Source organism: Mustela nigripes, chromosome 16, assembly GCF_022355385.1.
Source record: "Mustela nigripes isolate SB6536 chromosome 16, MUSNIG.SB6536, whole genome shotgun sequence".
NCBI lineage: Eukaryota > Metazoa > Chordata > Mammalia > Carnivora > Mustelidae > Mustela > Mustela nigripes.
This window is the reverse complement of record NC_081572.1, coordinates 42,968,745-42,987,407: the sequence shown is the minus strand read 5'-3', so window position 1 is coordinate 42,987,407 and position 18,663 is coordinate 42,968,745. Positions and strand designations below refer to the sequence as shown.

General features: G+C 38.2%; 1 long non-coding RNA gene across 3 annotated transcripts in view; it reads right to left on the bottom strand.

Moving 5' to 3' along the window:
- Positions 1-2,756: 2,756 nt before the first annotated feature.
- The window catches only part of LOC132004335 (uncharacterized), a 28,437-nt gene continuing 12,530 nt past the window's right edge, over positions 2,757-18,663 (bottom strand). For 2 of the 3 annotated variants that reach the window (XR_009400494.1, XR_009400493.1), the window contains exons 2-6: positions 9,061-9,108; positions 7,126-7,198; positions 5,078-5,127; positions 4,480-4,542; positions 2,757-3,279 (exon numbers count right to left, since the gene is read on the bottom strand). This is a non-coding gene — a long non-coding RNA (uncharacterized LOC132004335). Of the gene's footprint in view, positions 3,280-4,479; positions 4,543-5,077; positions 5,128-7,125; positions 7,199-9,060; positions 9,109-10,391; positions 10,529-18,663 lie in introns of those variants that run through there. The other variant, XR_009400495.1, reaches the window with a different exon arrangement.

Here is an 18,663-nt window from a genome sequence, read left to right as displayed (position 1 = left end):
GGAGCACAGCAATAGTAGGGTTAACAAATCAGGATTCTAAGCAAGCCTATCTATAGCTATCTTTTGATTGAGTGACCTCTGAGTTTAAGGATCATAAATTACAGCACTGCCCAAGGGTAAATTAATTCTGGGGTTCAGTTGAATATAGTTTCAGACAGGTACTGGATTTCTTAACAGGTCTATGCTTAAACATTCCTAAACCTTTTACAGATTGATTGATTTGTTTTATATTCACTCAATAATAATAATGCCTCGTTTTTGTGGCAGGCACTATGCTAAGCACTGGAATTCTTTCTCAGGATTACCTTCCTAAACTCTTCATAGCATTAAAAGCCTTTCAAATTCTTCCCCAACATGCATATCTTCACTCCTATATTAATCCACCTTCTAAAATACAAAGACTTCTTCAGGTACTTTGGGCATAAATGCTTTCAACTAAATAAGTAGGGACACAAAAGAATTCCATATTCATATTTTGAAAGGTTCAGCCTTAAAAGTGACTTTTATCATTTCTTGCACTTAGTTCATGGCTCCCTGCTGGGTATGGCCTCCATACAAACCTATTTAAGGACATGTATAGGAATGAATTATTATCCACATTATAATAAGCTTTAGCAGATTCTTTCTTTACAAAAGAGCTTATAACATTAGTGGGACTGGCTGCTGATTAAACTGGTTCAAATTGACCCAGCAGGGCTATTCAACTAAATGTGTGATGTTCTCCTTAAATACAAGCCCTGTCTGAAACTCAGCTGGCTTGATTCTTAACATTTGTACAGAAGGTAGAATGACTATAAAGGAGGAAAAGAAGCACTCTTAAATACTATTAGAATTAAGATTCAATAGCTATAGGAAAATGCATTTTCCTACAAAACTATTAATCTTAGGGTCATGAAATAAGAACAGAGTCTAGCAAACATATTTTATTTCTTTTTAAATATTTGATTTTTAAGTAATCTCTACACCCAACATGGGGCTTGAACTTAAATCCCCAAGATCAAAAGTCCCATGTTCTACTGACTGAGCCAGCTAGGCATCTTGAGCAAACATATTTTCAAAAAACGACTTCTCAAAATATAAGTTAAACTCATACCCTGAACAGTATAATAACTAGGTAAAGAAATGAGGAATTCACACGTACACTTAAACACAATATTTTCTTAGCAAAGATACGTATTTGAGTGCATTCTGAGAGTTGCCAGACAAGACAATATCATTTTAATTTTGACAAGTATATAACAAGAATAAAGACACTTCCTTTGGTATTTTGAAATTGCGTTAACAGTTCCTATTCTCACTTCTTTATTTTTTAAATATTTATTTATTTATTTGACAGAGAAAGAGCACAAGTAGGCAGAGTGGCAGAGGGAGAGAAGCGGGCTCACTGCTGAGCAAAGAGCCCAATGTGGGGCTCGATCTCACGTCCCTGGGACAATGACCTGAGCCAAAGGCAGACGCTTAAATGACTGAGACACTCAGGCGACAGCTATTCCCACTTCTTACACACACACACACACACACACATGCACATGCACACGCACACAAAGACACAAACAGACACACTTACAATGAGAGATTTAAAATACTAGGCTTAATAGTGACTGGTCACTGAATAAATAAGCACATTGTATGGCAAGTGATATTGCAATAAGCAACTGCAATGTTTTCAGTATATCTCATATACTGGAATGATTAGACTTAAAGAAAATACATTTCCCTTTACCATACATTGAAAAGCAACAACAGAAATTGGAAGTTGGAGAACAGTAAATACCACAAACTCTTGACTGATAAGTTTTTTGGAGAGGCAATCAGTTACATGATGAAATACATGTGTGAAGTTTTGCATGTGCAAGTTTTGTCACAACCTGATTAAAGTGAAAACCTAGTTAAATTTATAACAATTCTGTTTGACATGTTTAAAATTAAAGAGTTTGTTTAGAAACCTTGCTGAAGGGCATTGACTGAGCTGGCTCATTCAGAAGACCATGCGACTCTTGATCTCAGGGTCTTAAGTTCAAGCCCCACCTTGTGTGTTAGAGATTAAATAAATAAATAAATTTCAAAATAATTATCAATATATAATTAATGTAATAGTTAATAACCGATAAATTAAAATAATTATATAAATGAAATATGAATAAATAAATAATTGATGTTATAAATAAATAAATAAACTTTAAAAAAACCTGGTTGAAATGATTAAGGTAAAGTATACGTAGTGGTAATGGTGGTGGAGGGTGGGAGGAGGAAAAAATAAAATCAAGAAACTGGGGCTGGGAGGAGAGGCAGGTGGAGAGGGACTTTCCGAGAAAGTCCCCCTTTTTACAAGTTAGTATAATACAAGCTACAAAAATATTACAAGTTTACAATAAAAACAGAATAAGTGTTGGAAAGTTTGGTTCTTAAGGTGTACATAGTATAATACATGTTAATAAGAAAAATAGTAAATAATTGTTTTTAATCGGTTTAAGAGACAGAAAACCCTTCAGAGAAAAATAAGCACCTAAAAGTTTCAAGTAGTATCTTTATAGCAATTTATAGCTTAGAAAATGCTTTAATAACTATTATCTAATAATTATTATTGTAATTCAATCTTTCACAGCCTAGTACATCCTACACACTTAATGCTTTAAACGAAACAGAAGCAAATTTCAATTAATTAAAATAGTGTCTGTCATATAGTGTCAAGAATTTTTATTGCACAGGATTTCACTAAGTATCTGAAGTTAGAAGAACTATAGTGAAAGGGATGAATGTCTTTCTCACTTGGTTTTTGTCTTTGATCCTATAAATTTCCAGTGTGCATAATTATGTGGGATTTGAGTTAAGGGTGGGGCTAGAAGTCAGAATAAATGTGGGGCCAAGTACAGAGGTAAAAAGGAGAACCAAAAAGACAATAAACCCACCAAATCACTTGTGTTCTTCATTTTACATTTACATTTACATTTACATTTAATGAGTATGTGTCAGTCAGTTCTTGACTAAATTTTCTCTTTAAGCATAAGATGAATAAAGTGGCCTCAGAGGTATTAATAGATGGTGAGGGGAATACATTTTTTAACTATTTCCCAAATTGTATTTAAAGTACCCCTGAGATTATATTTTTTTTAAAGGCAAAATCTTAAGAAATGTATCCCTGATGAAAATATAATTGTATTAAATTCCATTGTGTTGGGGAAAGGCTGGTTCTCTACCTTGGGATTTTTCTTCTGCTGCTGCTTCTGCCACATTGCTCTTGGTGTCTAAAGCAGAGCTGCCTGGTTCACTCTGTGAACTCTGAAAGGAGAAAACAATCATCAATTTCAAAATGAGTTACTTTTCCTCAAAGTTGGATCAACTCTCCCAGTTAAAGAATGCAGATAAGTGCCTTGTAGGAATTACCAAACATACCTGGTTCATTTTTCTAGAATTTAATGCTGTGTATTAGAAGCAAAGGAGTAATCACAGTCTTACTGCATCAACAAGATAAAATGCATTGGCTCAACATGTCATCCCAACTGCCTGTGGCTAACAAAGTGATATGCTAAAAATATTATTCCAGATGTACATTAATCCTCAAAGTATTGTGTAAGCTCCACAATACTTTCTAAAAACTAATTTGAGACCACCATACAGTGAAATTTTGAAAATGCTACTGTTTTACTATTAGAATCACTTTCTATGTTTGTGGGGGAAAGAAAAAGATTTTATCTTAACTGAAGAATTAAAGCTTAGTTTTATGGATAAATGATGGCAAATAGCTTTTTTGTGCTCATGCTGATGTAGTTTTGTTTTCATGCTGACATAGTTTTAAAAGGATGATAATAGAATATTCTTAAGACTCATATTGGTGAACTTAATGGTGAATCATATTTTTAATTGCCTCTCCTTTTCTCTAGAATGTTCTTCCTCATTGAACTCTTGTAGTCAAATAAACACAAAGCTACTTAAGATATTAACATGGAAATTACAGTTTCAGAACAAATAGTGAAGTTACCCTAAAAGTGGGTGGTTATTGTACTCAGGATAATAGTTCTGTTTTAGAAAGCACCCTTTATTTACCTATAATTTATAATAGCTTTTCATAAATAATTTACCTGTCCATGGAAGCTTCCTGCAACTGACTCAAATGAGTCATTTTTTTTTTTTTTTAGGATTTTATTTATTTATTTGACAGAGAGAGGGATCACAAGCAGGTAGAGAGGCAGGCAGAGAGAGAGAGGGAAGGAGGTTCCCTGCTGAGCAGAGAGCTCAATGTGGGACTCAATACCAGGACCCTGAGATCATGACCTGAGCCGAAGGCAGAGGCTTAACCCACTGAGCCACCCAGGCGCCCCTCAAATGAGTCATCTTAATGATTAACATGAGTTTGCTCTTTTCCATTTGCCATTTTATCTTTTTGAATACCCACACATTTTCTTTTCCTTCTTCATAAGAAAATTAATTTGTCCAGTTTACTCTTCAGTATTAACATCTGATTATTCATGAAAACTCTACCTCAGTAGGCTCTTTTACTTCAGTTGCTTCCTCTAACCCTTCTTTGTCTTCTTTTCCATTTTCCTGAAATGGAAACAGTGCCAGTAAGTTGTATCCAAAAGAAGCTAAAGATAAAACTAACAGCTTATACTCTAATATACCAAGATTTTTATGTAAAAAAAAATTATGTAATGGGCAAATATCATACCAAATAAAATCACACAAAGTAGTTGTATTAACAAATTCAAACAGACCTGTTATAAATGCCAAAACTAGAAGCATATTACTGTGACCCAACTATTATTTGACCCCCTCACACCCCTTTTTCTTAAGTAGACTACATGCCTAGCATGGAGTCCAACCAGGGGCTTGAACTCACGACCCTGAGATCTAGACTGACCTGAGATGAAGAGTTCAGATGCCTAATAAACTGAGCCACCCTGGCACTCCTGACCCCCTTTTTTCCAGCAATTTTGTCACAACCTGATACAGAATACTTCAACTAAAAAGAGAAATAATTAAATGATAAAATATGATATTGCATCTCAATTTTCTCAAGAACGTTGATTCTCAAATCCTCTCATAGTTAAGTGGTTAGAAACCTACGTTTGCCACGTACCTGAGCAGGTTTGTGTTCCTCTTGAGATGCTGACTCACTCATCTGGGCCACTGAAAGTTATCATCAAAAAGTAGGGAAAAGTATTACCAGACCAATATTAATAACAAAAAAGAAAGAAAGAAAATAGTAATAAACAACAAAAAGCACTAGAGAAGACCGAAATCACCCCCAACCCCCAATGCATCCCACCATTCTATTGAATGGTAAGTTCTCAACTGCTAAACTTTTCAAACTCTGCTACTGTTACTGCTGTTATTACTGGCCAAAACTAGATTAGTGCTAAGCTAGTGCTAGGGAGACAGAAAAACTCAACATTAATAATCACAACCATTATCATTTTAAAAAGAAACACACACACACACACACACACACCAGCAACAGTAATGCAAGTGAATTTTTTAAAACATTATCATCCTCATTAATTTTTGAAATAACAGTTTAGATGAGGTGGAATGAAACTTTGATGGCTACCCAATTCTCACTACAGAACACTTCTTTTTTGAATGAGGAGTTCTGAGAAGAATGTGGTTTTATCCTATTTATTCATATTAAGGAGTTAAAGTGGATAATTATCAGATCTTTACTTCACTGAAAATGACTATAGATTCAGCCACAAATTATCAAAATCACTGCCGTGCCAAAAATCATTTGAGAATTTGTGTATATTTAGGCAAAGTGCTATGCAAAAAGTAAATTTTATATCCGTGGCCTATACCTCTAGGGCAGTTACAGTCTAGGGATTACTTAATTTGAAATGGTATCTTTATACAGTGCTAGAGTATTTGTATTTCTTTTTATCAACACAGCACATGTTCTAGTTGAATAAACCAAAATTACTGCCTTTGGAGACAACAGATTCCAACGTTAGAATAGCTGCCTTGAAGCCTTTTTTGAAGCAATTCATGAATAATAAATAATATAAAATAGATTCCTTTGGTAGGTCCCAATTGTACATGCTCACAGACTGCTTTCTTTGCTTATGGTGTCCATCTTTTGAAACTGCTAAGAAGCTCCCTTCCATTTCTCTTAAAATCCATTTTGTTTGGATGCACCCAGATAAATCCAATGCAATAAAGCTTTATTGGGGGCCTTCTTTATGCAGGCAGACATCAGGGTTGAAAAGATGAGTAAGACCTGTGCTTGGGGAGACAAGAAAACTTCCTTTGAAGAGTTCCTAGTTTAGTGATGGAAAAAGGGATAAACAGAGGCAATTTAAATCTGCAATTTAATCTGCCAATGAAGACGTGCATGTAAGATGCTAAGGAACACAGAGGGGTAAGCAGTTACTTTTCCCAGGGAGGTCAAGGAACTTCACAGAAAGACAGATTTCTAAACTGGATCTTAACAGCTAATAAGACATTTTTGTGTAAAGGAGCGGGGGAAGAGTATTTGAGGCAGAAGGAGCAATACACACTAGGGTATGCAAGTTCAAAAAGTGAAACACTGATCGAGCAGAGCGTACTTATAAAAAAGAAAATGGCAGATATGGCCGAAAAGGTCACTTTTCCATCTGTAAAGTTTAATCATGCTGAGTCAAGGAGTTTGGACTTTACTCTGTGCTTTTTAAGCACAGTATAGATGTGATCAGGTTGGTGTCTTTAAAAAGTTACCTCCACCAGTAAAGACTAGAACTATGAAACACTGGGGAAAGAGAGCATGAAGGTAAATTTTGTACCTGAAATGTTGCATCTGCAGTAAATGGCCCTCACTCTAATCTAGGTTCTGCCAGACACTGCCAATACCCTAACCATACCCCTTCAGCTTCACTTTTCAGTATATGTGCATGGTTTCTGACCGCAAGTGCCTGGAATTCTGAGCATTTCCTGCCAGTCCAAATGTGGGGAAAGGCAAGAAGGGCTTGGGAGTTGGTATCTTACAGGAGAAGCCCTCAGTCAGTAATGGATAGGAAGTTACATAGAGCCCCATAGGTGGAACATTTCTGTCTCCCAGACTTCCCCAATGGGATAGAGCCTCAATTGCCTACAGTGCAACCTGCCCAATAATACAGGCACCCTTCATTTTTCCGTATTACTTCCCTACTCCATTACCATTGCTTCCTGGAACCGCCTCCCAGATGAACTTGCACTCAACTCCTTGGATCAGGGTCTATTCTGTGGGAACCTAAAGTAAAACAGATATGATGATCATGACTGGGGGCAAAATTGGATCTACAAGACCAGTGATCTAACCCCTGAGCTATGGAGCCTTCCCCTGCAAAATTGGATCTAAAGAGTGAAAGAGAAATAGTTGAGGTTCAAGGAGTGGGTTTTTTTCCCCATTATTTATAAGGATTAATGGATGATGATGCCATTTAATGAAATAAGGAAAAGTTTGCATTTGGAGGTGTTAACATGTTTAATATACCTATTCAGTAGTCTATAGACATTTCCAGTAAAAATCTTAATGACACTGAAATATATTATGGTGCATTGGTAGGAGGTTGTGCAGAATCAAGTCCTTTGGAAAATGACAGAAGCACTGTCCAGTCTGAACAGTACTAACTTACATTTTAATTACTCAAAGTGCATAGCGTTCTACGCACCTCACTCTCCCACCCATGAAATTCTAGAGTCATTCTACTTAGATTATCAGCTATGAGACAGAATTTTGTGAACCTGTTAAGAGACCTTTATATGCATTCCCAATAGATTTGTAAATTGGTGAATTGCAGCATTTGGCATCTTGATTGGCAAGACTGTCAGTCATATATGACAGGGTAGCCAGTTAACCTTGAGGAAGGGGTTTCCCAGTGTAAGAGAGAAATCATGAACGATTCTGATTTGTCAGACTAATAGAAGATCAGAAATGTCATTTAGCTAGATTTCATGATTCTTAAACCCCTGAGTACTGACAGAAAGATGCATTTGCAGGAGGATGTTAGTGGAGTTCACCCAATAAGAATATCTTCTAGAAGAAAAAAAAGATAAAGATAAACCTTGCTGATGAATACTTAAAGGTAAGGCTAGGAAAGAAAAGCCAGGGTAAGAGAGCGATGACTGCTGAGAATGGCAGGAAATTCCTACAGCTTTTTACCTGCATGCTGCTGGCTTAACTCCAGTTATCAGCCTCTACAACTATGCATACGCCACAGCAAGCTACTGCAGCCCTACAGGTATATGCCAACAGCCAAGGCCTATAGAGCTATTGGTGGATCTAGATTGAACCCTAACCCCTGCCATTGGTCTGCACAGCTCCACTCACTTGCAGTTAACCTTACAGTTGTACACCTGCAAGACACCAGCTCCAACTCCCATCACTGGCCTCCCCTGCCAAACATGTGCCTACAGCTAGCCCCTACAGTCACACATGTACACAGTGACAGCCAGAGCCATTGCAGCTGCCTGTTTGCCTGCAGTTGTCCCCAGCCCCTGCTGAAGGCCCTAAACTTCACCAGTACACATCTGTTAGCAACTCGTCCCTGCAGCCAGCCTTCTCAATTGGCCCCATAGCCAACAGCGTGCACACTGTCTGGCTATGGCCACTATCACTGTCTGGCATGGTCCCTAGCCAGTAGACTAGAGGTTCTCTTAAAGAATCCAACAGTCCTGGGATGCCATGGTGGTTCAGTTGGTTAAGGGTCTGATTCTTGATTTTGGCTCAGGTCATGACTTTGGTGTCCTGGGATCAAGCCCGTGTCTGGCTCCGTGCTCAGTAAGGAGTCTGCTTTAGAATTCTTTCCCTTTCCCTCTGCCCCCCACCCCCGCTCATGTGTGCTTGCTCTCTCTCTAAAATAAAATAAAATAAATCCTAAAAAAAATAATCCAACAGTCCTTGCAGCCATTGTGCACTGCCTATAGCTGTCACCAAGGATCATGCAGTTGTTGATTTTATGGATCATAGCTTCCTGAGCCAATGAGACACCATGTCACCCTTCCCCATCTACAGGCACTACATACCTTCACACTTGGCATCCTGTAACACTAGACCAAGGGTCACAGCATGTTCCAGCATACCCCCAACTACAGTTGAAGGTCATTCCTTACCATTCTGTAGGTCTGGAAGAGCTGACTCTTCTTCAAATGCACAAACACCTACAAAAGGGACAGGGATCACAAAGAATCAAGGAAACATGACACCACTAAAGGAACATAGTAAACTTCCAGTAATAGACCCCAAAGAAGTAGAGATTCACAAATTACCTAACAAATAATTCAAAATAATTATTTTAAAGATGCTCAGAATGCTGCAAGAGAAAACAGATAAACAGTTTGATGAAATAAGGAAAATTAAAAAAAAAAAAGAATGAAATGATAAGTCCCACAAAGAGAAAAACACAAAAAGGATGCCAGAAATTTTAGAGCTGGAGAATACAAGGACTGAAACAAAGAATTCAATGAAGAGCTTCAATAGCAGACTAAACAAAGCAGAAGAATCACTGAATCTGAACACAGATGATTTATTATTATTAATATTGAAGTATAGTTGATATACAATGTAGTGATTTGACAAGTCTATACACTATGCTGTGCTCACCACAGGTGTAGCTATCATCTGTCACCATACAATGCTATTATAATACCATTGATTATACTCCTTATGCTGTACTTTTATCCCTGTGGCTTATTCATTCCATAGCTGGAAGCCTGTGTCTCTCCCTTCACCCATTTTGCCCATCCCTTAATTCTCTCTCCTGTGAGAGAGAATTTTTGTTCTCTATATTTATGAGTTTGTTTTTGCTTTTTGTTTATTTGTTTTGTTTTGTTTTTAGTTTCTATATATAAGTAAAATCATATGGTATCTGTCTTTCTCTGACTTATCACATTTAGCATGCTCTCTGGGTCCATCTATGTTGTCACAAATGGCAAGATCTCATTGTTTTTTTATGGCTGAGTAATATTTCAGTGTGTGTGTGTGTGTGTGTGACATCTTCTTTACCCATTCATCTACTGATTGACACTTGGGTTACTTTCACATCCTTGTTATTGTAAATAATGCTGCAATAAACACATGGGTGTATATATCTTTTCCAATCAGCATTTTCATTTTGGGGGGTAAATACTCAGTGGGAATACAGATCATTTGAAATGATCCAATCAGAGAAAAGGAAAGGGAAAAAATGAAGGAGAATGAAGAAAGCCTATGGGATTGATGGGACACCATTAAGATAAACTATGTATTATGAGAGTCTAGGGAGAGGGAGAGAGGAACAGAAAGCTTGTTTTAAAAAATTTATGTTTGAGAACTTCCCAAATCTGTGGAGGTATTTGCACATCCAAGTTCATGAAGTTCATAGGTCTGCAAACAAATTCAACTCAAAGACATCTTCCCCAGGACACATTGTAATAAAACTGTCAAAAACCAAAGACAAGGGCACCTGGGTGGCTCAGTGAGTTAGGCCTCTGCCTTCAGCTCAGGTGATGATCTCAGGGTCCTGGGATCGAGTACCACGTCAGGTTCTCTGCTCGGTGAGGAGTCTGCTTCCCCCTCTCTCTCTGCCTGCTTCTCTGCCTACTTGTGATCTCCCTCTGTTTGTCAAATAAATAAATGAAATCTTATTAAAAAAAAAAGCCAAAAATAATGATAAATCTTGAAAGCGGCAATGGAAAAGAAGTATGTCACTTACAAGGGAATCCTATAAGACTATCAATGTATTTCTTACCAGAAACCTCACAGGCTCGCAGGAGAAAGTAAGGGTGATATATTTAAAGTAATCTTATCTGGCAAAATTCTCCTTGGAAATGAAGGAGAGACAAAGTCTTTCCCAGACAAATAAAAGCTGCCTTACAAGAAATATGAAATTCTTCAAGTTGGCACAAAGGGACACCAATTACTAACATTAAAGTATAAAACATACTGATAAATATAACTATAATGTCAAATTCAGAATACTTCAATACTGTAATATGGTAGTGTATTAATCAGTTAATTCTAGTATTAAGATTAAAGGACAGAAGTATTAAAAATAACTATAGCTACAATATTTGCTAATGGATATACAGTATAAAAAGATGGAAATTTTGGTATCAAAAACAAAATGGGAGGGTAAAAAGGTAGAGCTTTTGTATGTAGTTGAAATTAAATTGAAATCCACTTAAAATTATTATAATTGATATTTCATGGTAACCACAAAGTAAAAACCTACAATAGATGCACAAAAGATGCACAAAAGCATACCACTATGTAAAATCATCAATTCACAAGGGAAGTCAGTAAAAGAGGAAGAAAGAAAAAAGGAACTATGGAACAGTCAGAAAATCATTAACAAGATGATATTATTAAATTTTTCCCTATTGATAATCACTCCAAATGTATATGGATTAAATTCTCCACCAAAATGCATAGAGTGGGGGCACCTGGGTGGCTCAGTGGGTTAAAGCCTCTGCCTTCAGCTCAGGTCATGATCCCAGGTTCCTGGGATTAAGCCCTGCATTGGGCTCTCTGCTCTGCAGGGAGCCTGCTTCCCTTCCTCTCTCTCTGCCTGCCTCTCTGCCTACTTGTGATCTCTGTCTGTCAAGTAAATAAATAACATCTTTTTAAAAAATGCATAGAGTCGATGGATGGATGGATGAAAAACAAGACCCAACTATATGCTGCCTAAACAAGAGACTCATATCAGCTTTAAGGATGCAGATAGGCTCAAAGTGAAGGGATAGAAAAAGAGAGTACATGCAAGTGAAACAAAAAATGGAGCAGAGGTAGCTATACTTAAATCAGACTTTGAAATAGACTTTATGCCAAAAGCTGCAACAAGAGACAAAGAAAGTCATTGTACAATGATAAAGGGGTTAACTCATCAAGAATTATGGGTTGCAGAATTATAGTATTAACTGAATTCACATCCCAGCCAAGTTACTCATGTTAAAATTGGGGCACTGATTAGGAAGAAGGACCTCATTCCAAACTTCCAGCATTCAGTGGGACTAGGAGACTAATAATCTCAAACTTCTGAGTCACTCTGGGTCTCTCTTGCCAATGGAGGCAGTTTGTCCTCCTGTATTTTGGAGACTAGCCTTCACTAATTTGAAAACCTTGCAGTAATTTCTGGGGCAATTGCCTTACTAGGAGTTGCCCATTTTCCTCAAGACTCCTTGCAACCACCTCTTACTTCTAGGAGACTCATAACTAAAATCAGAGTCAAAATGCTCCAGCAGGGCGATTACAAAGAACGACCAGGAAAAATAGTTTTTATAGCAAAAGATTTTCACAATTTGCATATATAGTGGCATAAACCCAACGAATATGTGTTAGAGTATATCATAAGGGAGTTAAAGAAAGGAGCACAGAATATGGTGCTGAGTTGTTAGAATTTGTTAATATGGATACACTTGTCAGAAATTAAGGACTTCAGGTCATAGCTTCTATAGCTGCAAGTGATGTAAGAAAAAATCTAAAGGCTTAGGGATATAGGAATGTTGGAGCAGATTTATTATGTATTGACCTGCACATCCACTCCCCTTCCCAGTACATCCTCTGAGAGGATCCTGGGGAGATCCCTTTACTAGAGCATTGAAAAGTATATTAACAATGGGAATACCTGCATCCTTGAAAAGTTCTGTGGTTCTATAGAAAAATTTCTATTCTTCTATAGGTTAGGCAGGTGGGTTTCAGAGTAGTAGAGGCCAAATATTGGTATTCAACCACCAAAGACAAAGTAGGCACATTTACCATAAAAAGAAGTAGAAATAGAGTGGTATTCAGATTTTTTTTTTTTAACTCTCAGCAATCTTTGTGGCTAAATGATTATGGTGGGCCTAGGAATAAAATAAAATACTGAAATGGTCATCCATATATATATATATATATATATATATATGTATATATATATATGATAAAAAATCCATATATGGTGACTAAAGATATGGCTCTAGTCACCATCATGGAGAGTTTTGACCTCTCACCAGTTTCTAGGCCTAAGCCCCATAAGCCCCATAATGAAGGCAAAGCTGGATCTCCTTGAAGGAGGATTTTGCAGCACTGTCATCAGTATATACTGAAAATCCTCCCCATACAACCTGTGGCCAGCTCCTAAAATGACATATGCCAGGGGGAAAAATATCCTGGTATTACACGGATGTTAATTCCTGGGAACTCCTAAGTGCCACCACAGTCCACCAGTTTAAGTACGGGCTTGTGGTAGAAGGTGAGAAATTTAGTCTTTTTTTTTTTTTTTTTTTTTAATGTAACAGCTTAGGATCCTTTATTTACAGTTCTCAGTTTAGAGGCTTATGAGTGTAGAATGTAGAGGTTGCTACTAGCTCCAGGTCTAGGGACAGAAATTTCCAGTCTTCCACAGTTACGGGGGCCTGTTGAAGTGGAGGTTAGAGCCTTATACTCCATAGCCAGTGTTGTAGCTGACTTTAGTCTGGCAGGGGCTGTGGAGTCATGAATGGGTGGGGAGGTATAAGAACCTGGCTGTGGTGTCCCTAGAGTTGGCCCATAAACAACTGGAATTGTCTGTGTCTTGTTTATGAAGGCATTGTATGCTAGAAGGACAAAGCTGTTGACAACAGCACCACAAAGAGGATAAAGAGGATGGCCTAGCCAGAACCCAGGAATTTCTGGAGGACAACTGAATCTTCGCACTGATTTTTCTCCATGCTGAAACCTGCATGGACATGGAAGACTTTACTTGCTGGGATGTCTAGCAAAGTATGGTACAGTATGAGGGTCTCATGAAGAAGTACTGCTGTAATGGCCAAGGCCTGACTTGGGGTGCAGGATCCCGTAAGATTAGCACTATTTCTTCCAGTGGCAATAAAAAGCCAGAACACAATTGAATTGGTATACTGATGAGGTAGGTCTTTAGGTCATAACTGAGTGTTAATCTTGATGATGCACTGACCATCTGGTTTCCCTTGGGGAAAGAAATCTGAAGAGGTTTTTGCTTTTACAAAAAAAAGGCAAAAAGTAAAAATAGCATTCAGCATTTGTTTCACAGCAAGCTGTTATAGAGGCAGCATATACCCTAAGCTCCTTCCCCAGGAACCATATTCACTAGCTCAGCCTTCAGCAACTATAGCTTTGAATTGTGTCTGAGCATTTGTGCTTCATCTCGATGTATTTTGTGCATCCGTTAGCAAGATGTGTCCTAAGAAATCAGAAAAGCCTAAGAGATTTGATTTTTTGCATCCAGGAATGCTCAGAAAAATTTTCCATATAAATAAATGGTAATAGCATCTTTGCTTTACATCATTCTGGCTTACAGACAGTCTCACAGGAATGTCGTACTTTAGATAGTGGGGGAAACCTGTACTTTCTTCACTTGCCTTCCAGGATAACAATATCTGAGTTTTTCTCCCACCTCCCTAGTTTTTTGTTTCTCTTCTTGGTTACTCTTCTTTTCTCATTGTTTGTAATACTGGAGTGCTCCCAGAGCTTAGTCCTTGCACCTTTCCTTTATTTTTTTTGAAGTTCTTATTTTAATTCCAGTTAGTTAGCATTCAGTGTGATATGAATTTCCAGTGTACAATATAGTAATTCAATAATTCCATACCTCACCCCGCACTCATCACAAGTGCCCTCTTAATCCCTACCACATATTTAACTCATTCCCCACTGTCCCACCCCCTGAGAAATTGAGTCTTAATTTAAGTTTGAGTCACAGTAGATAAAGTAAATCCATAGAACCACCCTACAGTGATTTCATCAGTTCCAGGATGTATAATTAAAATAGATACATGGTAACTGGCAGAATTTCCACATTGGCTTTCTGATCCTGAAATAAGGAGCCTTATAGTATAACAGGCCAAGTTGTAGCCCTTGGGAACTCCCCTCTCCCACATACACATATACCAGGAGTAAACAAAAATTATTGTTTTCCTGGGGTGGCAGAATGGGCAATTACAGAGATTAGTAACACCAATAAAGATTTGAAAGAAGCAGGGAGTGATGAAACCTATCTCATGCCAGTTTAATTTGCCTGTTTCGATGGATTTTGGAGAATGACTGTAGAGTATTATAAATTTAATCAGGGATGTCTCCAGCTGCCTTCCATAGGTGATTTCTTTATTGGAGCAAATCAACAATCCCTGCCACCTGGTATGCAGTATTGCCCTAACAAATGCTTATTTCTCCATACAAGCTGGGAGAGAACACCAGCAGCTATTTGAATTTACTTGGCAGGCCAAAAATATAACTGCATTCTCTTGCCCCAGTGCTACATCAGTTCTCCTGCTCTCTACCATAATGTAGTCCACAGAGATATTAAGCATCATGACCTTCCAATCAGCACTGAGTTGGTCCAGCACATTGATGACATTACAGTCATTGGATCTGGAGGATAGGAAGTAGCAAGGTCTTTAACTGTCTTCATAAAGTATATGAAACTAATATAAAATATATGAAACATAAAATATACCAAACTAGGGGATAAAAGATAACCTCCATTTCTGGTATCAATTTCCATATCAGTCAAGTGCAAGTTACTACATTATTATCTCAGCTCTAAACTCACCCTTTTGTATTCTTCTTTGATGCTGGAGCTGGGACTCTGAAAACCACATTTCTTTGCCTTGCCAGCTAGTTCTGTTAGGCTCTGCTAATTGGTGGCACTAGAGGGAGACCCCAAGACTGAAGAAGGATGAGAGAATTGCTTCTTGTCCAACTCAAGACTGTTTCCTGGGGCACCTGCGTGGCTCAGTCATTAAATATCTGCCTTAGGCTCAGATCATGATCTCAGGGTCCTAGGATAGAGCCTCGCATCAGAATCCCTGCTAGGTGGGAAGCCTATTTCTACTTCTCCCACTTCCCCTGTTTGTGTTCCCTCTCTCGCTGTCTCTCTCTGTCAAATAAATACATAAAATCTTAAAAAAAAAAAAAAAAAAAAAAGACTGCTCCCTGTGAACTTTTGGTTCCTGTATGCTTTACCTCTGCAATGCTTCTTTATCCTGGTAGCAGCATGCCCTTTCTATAGCAACAACTGAATCCAGTTTGTAGTCTTTCTACAGTTCTGCACATTTCATGGACTCAAAGACACCAACACCAGCCAGTGTTCCTTCCAGTCTGGGTCCTATGCAATCCCTCCTCTAAACTCAAAGACACCAATACCAGCTGAGCAGCGTCTTCTCGGTGATCTGAGTTTCAGCTCTGTGGGGGTTACTCTGTTAAGTTTGTAAATTTTTTCCTTTTCTTCTTCTTTTCTTTCCCAGCTCTAGGTGCAGTAACAGTTGCTCCCGCTCTCATACCTCAGATGTCTCTTTTTAGCTTTGCAGTCATCTACTTAACTTTATATCTAATTAACAGTTCTTGTTAAAGTATGTATTCAAATAACTGGTGTGATTTCTATTTCCTATCTGGACACTGACTATTCAAGTTAATAAAAGATTGTTAAATTTTATTAAAAATTACAACCAAGTGAAGGTACTATATGACTCAACCATACTCCAGCTATTATATATGCTATCTGTACTAATTAATATATCCAAATCACTTTGTAATTAGTCATTTCAAATGTAAGGAATTGGATTATTAAAAACAGAAACTATGATTTCTCCCCCCCATTTTTTATAGGGGGAAAATATATTTTTATATTTTAGCTATATAAACCATAGTTTCAGGTGACACACTTCATTTAGTGTGTAATAAATGTAAATGAGTTACAAATGTGCTGCAAGATAGTTATCTATTCAGCCCTAAGTAGCCTGAAATGACTGGGTGGTTGGTGCCTCTATGTAATTCACCCCTTGCCAGAAGCAATTTGTTCTAAGGATTCTCAGAGAGTAGCCCAAAGTAGTCAGAGCCTGATGATCCACCCTAGTATCTCCCAAGGCCCCTAAGGAGGCAAGCGCTTTATTAAAGCAAGAATTCTTTAATAAAGAAGCAAAGCCAAGGAGTATTCTATTACCAGCACATCACTTTCCAAAGCCAGTTGCAGTGAGAATTGCTGCTTGTCATAAACATTGAGCCTTGGAGCAGTCTGCATGTTCTAGGTACTCAAGGGGCAGGACTCACAACCCAAGATATGGCCAGGAAAGGCAGGGAGACCTGCTGGATACTTCTTATGGACTCAGCTCCCAATCTCTCTTTTCACATATATTGAAATCTCCCCTTTGTTTATGGCTGATGTGTCCTTTTAGTTACATCCAAATTGGCTGCAGAATTTTCTTCGTAATAACATAGTCATACTCTGCAAATTAGAGCTTCATTATTATTCTGTAATATATACTTGATATGAAAATATACTTGGATATTCTAAATCTAGTCATGTAATAAGATATTGCCATATTACATTTGCCAGTGAGAAAAAGTAAGAGCTATTACAGTCAAATATAATTTATACTTGTAAGTTCTTAATTGTGAAAATTGTTTTAAATTTATCACCTAGTTGCTTGAATTATAGTCTCATCAATAATTATATTCTCATCAATAATGATCACTGTTTAATTGTCTTCTTCAGGAATTTCATGCAGTTATTTCAATCATAAAACTCTACATTTCATAGAAGACTGATTTAGTGGTGATGAACTCCTTTAATTTTGTTTTTTGGGGAAGCTCTTGACATCTTAAATTTTGAATGATGACTTGATATGTTAAAGGGAATTCCTTTTGTTTGTTTGGTGTTTAAAATGAATTCTTATTTGTCAGAGGCAGGCCCCTGGCCAGGGCAGCCTCCGCCATTAAAAGATGGCGCCTGGCTAGTTGCCAGGTTAGGATTGCCTCGTGAGACTAAGCAGAACGCCCAAAGAGGAAGTAAACAGCATTGGTTGCTAGCGAAGTTGTTCATTTAGGTGCACAGCCTGATTCGCTCCCTCCTGTACCCTGCTCACTGATTGGTCATGTAAGCATATATAAGTGTGTAGACTTGCGGAAATAAAGAGAGAGAAGAGGGAGAAGATGCATCCGAACCAGGGTTCTTGTCGTCCTTGCGGGGCGAGGGCGTTAAATGGCGCCGGCACCCGGGAACTAAATAAAGGAATCTTGCAAGGTAATCCGCAGGAAAGCGGGGAGTAAAGGTATGCAGGTGAGCGGGGACATTAGCCACGTTCAAAAGTGGGAATTCCATGGTAAAGCGGGGAGTAAAAATAGAAAAACCTTGCAAGGGAGAAGTCCGCAGATAAGCGGGGTAAAACCACGACAATGGTGGTGGGAAACTTGTACAAGACCGCAACAAGAAGCAGGGCGGCCATAGAGCCGGGATTTTCTTATCGAAACCGCAGGTAAGCGGGGAGGGGACCATGATCAAAGTGGTGGGAATCTTATACAAGTCCGCAATAAGAAGCGGGGCGGCCTTAGAGCCATGATTTAGCAAGACCGCAATAAGAAGCGGGGCGGCCTTAGAGCCGGGATTAACTTGTACAAGTCCGCAATAAGAAGCGGGGTGGCCTTAGAGCCGGGATTTTACAAGTCTGCAATAAGAAGCGGGCAGCCTTAGAGCAGAATTTAGCGGTGAGTCTTTAATGTCCGTGTCTGTTGTCTGTGTGTTCATAATGGGATATGAAGTATCTAAAGTGCGGTTGGAACGGTCTTTAGAAGACCTGCTGAAAGCCAATGGAACTCCACTAAAAGCAAAAACTGCTCGGGCCTTTTTGCATACAGTGGAAAAGGCGGCTCCATGGTTCCTAGATGAAGGCTTGCTAAACATACCTTAATGGGACCACTTAGGGGAGGATTTGAAGAAACAGGATGCTTTAACTCTTCGCCTCAAATTT